The sequence below is a fragment of the Bombyx mori genome, chromosome 9 (genome assembly GCF_030269925.1).
Source record: "Bombyx mori chromosome 9, ASM3026992v2".
NCBI lineage: Eukaryota > Metazoa > Arthropoda > Insecta > Lepidoptera > Bombycidae > Bombyx > Bombyx mori.
Genome location: NC_085115.1, coordinates 14038229 through 14046728, shown reverse-complemented (window position 1 = coordinate 14046728; position 8500 = coordinate 14038229).

Below are 8500 nucleotides of genomic sequence, written 5' to 3'. Positions count from 1 at the left end.
CCAAAAACATTTGGACAAAACTTCAAATCAATTAAATGAAAAACTAAATAGCGAATACACCACGAACAAACAAATATACACAAACATTTGCCCAAAAAACATTGCTGGCTTACATTTATAAAATTTATTCTCATTTATTCATTAAATTCCGTAGCAAACCTTCTTGTAATTTCAATTAAATCGTTGACCTTTCAAGTGAAAACGAAAACATTTCAAGATACATTTCAAAAGCTATTTTTTGGAAGTCTAATTCCAAAGACAGTTTCGGTCTTGGATTTTTATTTACGAATCGAATTTTCTGACCGCTATCGTGTTCGTGAATGCTTATGAACTCATTTAGCTTTCTAAATAAACACTGTAGACTGGTGATAAATTTTAAAGTCATTTTAACATTAACGAGTATCACAAAACCATGAGGTTGACCGATGACTGATGATCAAAATAGCTGGTATGGACTGGAAGCGAAAGGCAAGAGGTTGAAGGGAATGTAGTACATGTGCTCTACACTATCCATGCTCTAAACTCAAAATTGGATAGACACGGGTTGAGAAATAGAAGATCAGGAGCCGTTAAGGTGGAATTTGACGGGTGAGGCGACATTGTCCGTCCGAAACACCCTAACTTTTTCTTTCGCAATGAATTCGTTTCAGGGTTGGCAGAGTTCACTTAACGATACCTATGAATTCTTTGACCACTAGTTTCTCAACGGCTCAACTATGAGTTTGTTGAGCTCAACTATTCCATAAGGAAAAGTCTGTTTCACTTTTTACGAGCTACCAGCAACTCTGTAAGCATTCGCGATAGTCAGCCACTTGGCTCTGCCCCTGGTATTGCTGAAGTCCATAGGTGACGGTAACCATTCACCATCAGGTGGGCCGTATGCCACCTACAAGGGCAATAAAAAAAATCGCCTTCTTGGTGTAACACATCAACCCTACAGGACCATATTATTGTACTCTCTCTTGAGTTGCATATTTCCTGGTGGTAGGGCACCTTGTGTGTCTGCATGGGTGGGGACCACCACCCTGCCTATTTCTAGCGTGATGTATGCTCGTGTACTTAATGTAAAAAGGTAAGTTACAAAATACTATTAATGAATCTCTAAAAGCTACAAACGCGACTGAACTACATCCATCGTCAAACAATACATAAAACGTCTATATTAAATAACAATTGTAAATTTTCGTATTATGATAAATTTCGTGAAAAATAAATCGTATCTTCCAGACCTGAGGATCAAATTGTAGGGATACTTACGAAATGTTTGCGGTGAATCTTGCTCTATTCGCGAGATTAAATTCAAGACAAGAGACCTGGGAATAAATTTACGCACTGGACTCTGTAAACGTTGTAATGAAAACGTTTTCCCTTTAGTTTTTTTTTGGTGACAATAAAGAAGAAAAAGTGTTTGATTTTTTTATTTGGTTCAAAAATATATTTATGAATTGTGAGTTTTACGGTTTAGGCTCGCATTTGATTGATGATTTTTTACTATTCCCGACTTTCCGTATATTTTGTAGACTTTGTAATCAGGTATGGTTTTACTTAGTAGCGTGTAATCATATAGAAGCTAAGGCCAGAAGATAGGTAAGTAGATAAGAGTTTTTTTTCATTGCCCTTGTAGGCAGACGAGCACACGGCCATCTGATGGTGAGTGGTTACCGTCGCTCATAAACGTCAGCAATGCCAGGGGTAGAGCCAAGCCGATGTCTACTGTTAAAGAGCTGGTATTCGGGTTACTACTGTGCTACTTAAATCATTAATTTTCATAAGTAATGATACGTCTCGATATATTAAAAGGAAGATATCTTTATTCTAATGTGATCCAGACTTCGATATAATATCTCAAGACTTAAGGCAGCATTTACGCAGCAAAATCAGTAGATCCGTAAATGCTTGAAATTTTACTGGTGGTAGGATCTCTTGTGAGTTCGCGCGGGTAGGTACCACCACCCTGCCTGTTTCTGCCGTGAAGCAGTAATGCGTTTCGGTTTGAAAGGCAGGGCAGCCGTTGGAACTATACTTGAGACCTCAGAACTTATATCTCAAGGTGGGTGGCGCATTTACGCTGTAGATGTATATGAGGTCTAATAACCACTTAACACTAGGTGGACTGGGAGCCCGTCCAACCATCTAAGCATTAAAAAAGAAAAAAATCGTTTCGCTTACAAAAAAAAACCACTTAAACAAAAACGCCGCATCTACCAAACCTAGTGCGTACGAAAGCGAAATCTTCAAGTGGCAAGCGTCAACATTTATCAGTGTCTGGCGACAAACGACAGCAATTAACATTCCCGAGGCATTGTTAGCGACGGTACTGTCGCTCGGTGCAACTATTGTGTAGCTTTGTCGCTGAGATATGTCGTCGGAATGTCATTAAATGCAGACTACGACGTTCAAGACAAACAGATTAGCTAACGCTTCGTTCTGGATTCGGTTATGTTTGACTGTTTTTGGTGTTTTGAAAACTGTCAGCGATGCATAACGAATATTTTTGGAACGAAGTTCCTTATGGGCCGATGCGGAGGGGTACCTTAACCGGGAAAAAACGTCCGTAACGTAAGATTTTTTTTCTACTTAGTTTGTTATCAACAGATGTCGCTGCAGGTAAATTCAACAATTCCTGAATTGCGGTGACGTGATGTTACACAGTTGATAGACGTTCTCGTATTTCTCTTGCTTATTCATCCTTACGTTGCGTAGAGAAATACCGTGATCATGCAGACGGTTCCCCCAGGGTGAGGCTTCTCCATTGCACTGCAGAGTGGTTGATCCTTCAAATTATTTTTATTTTTTATAAGTTTCACTTTTACCGATCTTTTTTTTTATATTATATTCTTTAACAGGTTAAGGACCGAGATTTTTTTGCGATTTTTGCCAAAAGTAATTAAATGCATATGAATAGAATTACTCAGATAAGTTATTCCTACTTTTAGTTTTTTAATTATACAATTATATTGTCGAATAGTCCCCCTTCAATATGTATAAGCTACTAGCCTAGATGAGCCATGGGGTTCCGCGTTTATACGTGCATATTCAATAGAAAACTTGCGGTCAGGGGTATTCTAGGCAGGTGGGCTGCGGCGGTCGAAAATCTCGATTATATTGTATAACGATTTTAATATATGTCGCACGTTTTAAGCGCGTTCCAGGCTTCTTCCACATGTCGTGTGTCCCCATAATACGGTCCTCGGGCAATTTGGGAAACACAACGCCATGATTGTTAGGTGTTAAGTTTAGGCGTAGCTTGGCTTGTAATTTCTAATTACCATGGGCGACGGTAATCGTTCACCATCAGATAGCCTTTGGTTCCTTTGTTATCTATGTACCATTGCACACACCCGCGTTGCCTTAATGAATAACATTGTGTGAACTCTTCTGACCCTTTTTAAAAGCCACATTCACCAATTTTACACGTCGCGATAGTGTTCTTCATTTTACTCACAAAGATACATAAATAAACATATTTTAAATTATATCGAGGATACTTAAGTAAGGATCCTTTACTAAAAGCGGAATGTACTGACCGGTTTCTGGTGCCGATTCCTGCCGATTTCTGTACCATTCGCGTTTTGTTTTTCATAGACTCTAGTGGAATGAGACAGCACATGACTTCATCTGCCCAATGGTAGCTAGCAAAAAAATCTATTGTGCCAATTCTGAAACCTATTAGTTCCTTATTTGAAGACATCGTTAACATTTTTGAACGAAGTACCTAATTCGTTTTTTTTTCCTCAAAGAAATTAATCTACATGAACATTATTTATCGATTGATAAATTGCATACCACAGTCAGTTTTAACCCAGTCCGGCATTGTCTTCGATCGAACTGATTTTTTACTATTATTAGTTAAGGTGATAGGGCGTCTTGTACGCTACGTACCGTACGGGTAGGTACCACCGCCCTGCCTATTTCTGCCGTGAAGCAGTAATGCGTTTCGGTTTGAAGGGTGGGGTAGCCGTTGTTCTGTAAAAAACTGAGACCTTAGAACTCATATCTCAAGGTAGTTGGCAGCATTAACATTGTAGACATCTATGAGCTCCGATAACCACTTAATACCAGGTGGGCCGTGAGCTCGTCCACCTACTTAGATGGGTGGCAATAAAAAAGACAGGTCATAGATAATTACAACCACCTTGAGACCTGTCGAAGTCTGTATAGGAGTTCCATTATCTCTAAATAATTAATTTAACTCCACGATTTCTCCGGTGTATCCTTTGGACGTCTTTACGACACCCACGGGAAGAGATGGAGTAGTTGCTGGTCAAGGATGGACTATAATTTTTATTATTCAGCTTAATATTCGGTTCCCCAAAATATGTATTATATATATTTTAGTACGATTCAAGCTATGTTTTTAGATTTAATCTATTTTAATCATAAACAAAAATTATACGAAAACAGCGGTTAAAAAAATAGGTGAATTGAATTTAAAAAAACTGTGAGTATTCTTCTTTAAGTACCTAACATAGTCAAATAGGAAATAAAATATGAAGGGGAAAAGTAGTGCAGTGTAAAAATTAATAAAATGCCCAACGATTAGAAACAAATTAAGGCAATAAGCTTGCATAGATGAAGTCCTAACATCAGTAATTACGCAAATTATAATTATGCGCAAATTATTATTTACATATAATATGAGTTACATTACAAAAATCTCTATAGTACTGTAACGAACCAAAAACAATAGAAAACTGAAATATACCAAAATCTTTTTCCCAACAAACGTCAGCATTAGAATCGCGGACTTCCTTCTTGGTTTTATACCGACGAACTAAAAGCCGACAAAGTAAGAAAGAAAAGTTCAAAGCGAGGCAGCTTCCCAGGACTGTAGTTAATGACAGTTCTTAAGCTAGACATTGACAAAGTCGCGCTACAGATTAATATATCACCTGGATTCTCGTCTTAGCTTCGAGATAAATGCACTCTTCGGTATCAGCAATCTTTGTTTTAAGAATTATACGCTTTCTTTTCAAGTTTTGTATCCACGCCTGTTGTAGCTAATACTACGTGGTAACTTTATTTGCTGTTTTGTGTAGACAAGGATACATCTTAATGGTGAGTAGTAACTTTGGTAAGTTCATTCCAAAGCCGGATGTTATGTGACAAAAAAGATCTAGGGTAATAAAGCTCCGGTCGTGGTATGAACGGGATTGAGCAGATATTCTCCAAGGACTTGTAGTATCCAGGACTATATTGAAGTAATTTCACAAATGGACCAATTTTCAAAGGACCCAAGCTAGGAAGCGAAAACACTTGGAGCCTGAATTCCAATTGGCCAAAAACGCTAGCTGCGACCAAGAATTGGACCGCACTGATATTACAGTCAGGGTCTATAAAGTGATCATCACGTACCTGTCTAAGGGTATTCGCTTGATCAAGGAACGAATTTTTCAGGTAGGTCAGACGGTAAAAACACCTCATAGTTATTTCATATTATAAGTAAACAGTATATTCTATTTATTGTATATATTTTCTATAATAATCTATTGCCAATAGTACCTACACCGCAACATACCTGCTATATCTTTGTTTTCTTCCAGAATTGCTGTAAATTGAACGGTTGTCTGGAAGATATCGCTGTTAGCTCTAAGACCGCCTATTATGCAAGTGTATCTGCTTGTCGACTGTTTTTGAATGTAAATTGTGTTTTGGTGTGCAATAAATGTATTCCCTCTCTCTCTCTCTGTGTATGTAATATCCTAGTTTAGCTCCTAATTTAAATGTTAGTAATTAGAGGTTCTGCGAACAGCCCTGTATCCTATATGTGTCCCTGTTGGTTAATAGTTAGATTAGAACCATGATCCCCCGTGAACATATTTCATGCTACATAATGTGTATTGACCACGAATCTCTAATACATTGAAGGATAAGAGCTCCATATTAAAAAGAGAAGGGATGTTTAACTTCTAAAAATATTCTGTACGATGTAAGTTTTAAAACAAATTAAAGTCGTGGCTGCTGTTAAACTTTGAACGAACTTAAAAAGACAGCTGCCTTAGCAGACGTATGTCACGCAAAGTTTCTTTAAACTTAAGTTATAATTAAGTTAGAAGGACATTTGAGCTTTTTTTTTCTGTAGGCGATATTTCGGTCCTTCTTGTATTAAGCAGTCATTGAAGCTTCTAGATAATGATAATGGTGAAGTTCATGGTTTTCTATTTTTTAATGCACTAAAGTCATCCTTCTGGACCTTACTGACATCACAACTAGAAGCCGCCACCTATCCTCAGACGACGACTCCACTCATGAGGTTGCAATCGTAAGAAAGAAGAACAAACAGAACAATCATCTTCATCCATATTGTTTAAACACAAAATAACGCCACAGATAAGTAATTAATGTCTTCTTTGATTCAAATGATATAATATAATAACAAATTGAGATGTAGACCTCAAGGTTCAAGATTGGTGCAGTATTAATGTGGTGATGTGTATGGTCTCCGGTAACTAGTTATCAGCAGATAAAACGTGAAGTCATTCACCCGTCTCCGCAATAAAAAAGTACACTTACAAACAAAACGTTGGAAAGCGTCAGAGAAACTTTAATGTTGAATTATAACCAAACGCGTATCACTCGCAAATAAATAGCCACTATTTATTTCTAAAGTCTCCTTTGTTCAGGTAAACAAAAAGTCCTGAAAATTCTGCAACATTCTTTTGAAATACGACACTGTTGCATAACTTTATCACAGCTTAGTCACAGAGGTGTGAACAAATATGAAACCTTTGTTGTCGAGCTTTCATGACTCTGTGCTTTAAAGGTGAAAACACACGATAGGAGCTTTTCTAGTTTGCTTATTATTAAAAAAATATTTTTCCGTGAAGCATTTTTAATAGATTTTCTGCATTGTGCACCTTTCAGGAGAAACACAATACCGCTTTATTTTCTTAAAAAAATACGATTAATTTATCATTTTTCTTTTCGAATTAGCTATCAATATTATTACTCTGGTTGTGTAGACAAGTTCGCAACCCACTTGGATATGTCATTAACAGAGCCCATAGACATCAAAACGTAAAAGCCGTTACCCGATTTAATCTTGGTCAGTCTCGATTGATTGGATAGCGGCAGTCCCACCATTCAAACCAGAACTCCTCTCTCTAGGTGTCGCGGTTTCGGTCTGGTGGTAGATTCGAAGCACTGCTCTTGCTAGGGCTAGTGTTAGCAAATTCTCTCAAGTTGAGCCTGTGAGTTCGCCTACCAACCCGCGCGTAGCTGGAAAGCTTCTTAGGCTTCTAGCAAATAGGTAGGGGAAAAAAGGACTCTTGACTTGGCAACGCAGGGTTATGGTATTCTTGTACAGGTACAATACGTCCTGTCACTGGTAAAACAAACTCATTATAATCACCATCCGCCATTAATCAAACTGTTATTGTTAATGCCTCATTTACATACTAGCCAAGTACAGACGATTAAACAACAAATTCGGTGCGTAGATTTTTTTGTGATACGAAAAGTGTGTACACATCCGTGATTGCTCATGCGACTCTTTGTTTAAATTGTGTTAAATTTGTTGTGAGTGGTTTCATCATTATCATCATCTCAGCCTGTCCACTATACATTGCTGAACATAGGCCTCGCCAATTGATGTCCAGTGCGGCCGGTCCGTTGACACCTGCATCCAACGTAACCTAACGATTTTCACTAGGTCACCGGTTCATCTGATAGGTGGCCGTCTTATACTGCGCTTACCAGTACGTGGTCTCAACTCGAGAATCTTTCATCACGGCCGATGAGGCAGAAAGATGTGAGTCACATGAACGGATTATTATTTGCGATTGATTGGAAGATTTTATTTATTATTAAGACTCCTCATTACGAAGTTTCCAAAAAAGAGATAAAACAGTCTTCTTCTTCTGAGTCGGTCTTTTCATTGCTGAAGGTCGTGTCTAATTTGAAATGTTGATCACTCGATGCACAATGCTTCCCCACGTCTTCCTGTCCTCGGCGGTCTTTATAGCCTCGGTTATTGGCAGGCCGGTGAGGGTGTTTACTAGATTAGATCAGCGCGTAGGTGAGCGTCCACGTGATCTTCTCCCGTCAACATGACCAAAACAGTCTGAATATGTTAAATTGTTTTAAAGCTGCGAGCTACATGTCGTTAGATCTTAGTCAAATCAATGCTCACTGAATCTAGATGAATATAGACGACAGAGATAGCGCTCTACGAACAGACAGCCTTTCCCAAAGTGGGCGATAACGCCCTCTTGTGAGTGCTGCAGGCCTAAAGGGGGGCGGTAAGAGACCCAGAAAAAAATGGGAGCGTTGTGTAGAGGCTTGGGAGGCGATTTGTAATTACATCTAGGAAGACTCTTAGACAGCGACTGAGCTCTTGCCATAGTGGTTTTTAAGTAGGTGAAAAAATGGGGGCGCTAATTAATAATTTATTCTCAAAATGGGCAGTAGACAAAATGAGTTTGGGAACCCCTGAGCTAGACAATAGCCGATAGTCTCTTTCCAAAAGTCGATGTGCAATATTTATTGTCGGGTGGTTACT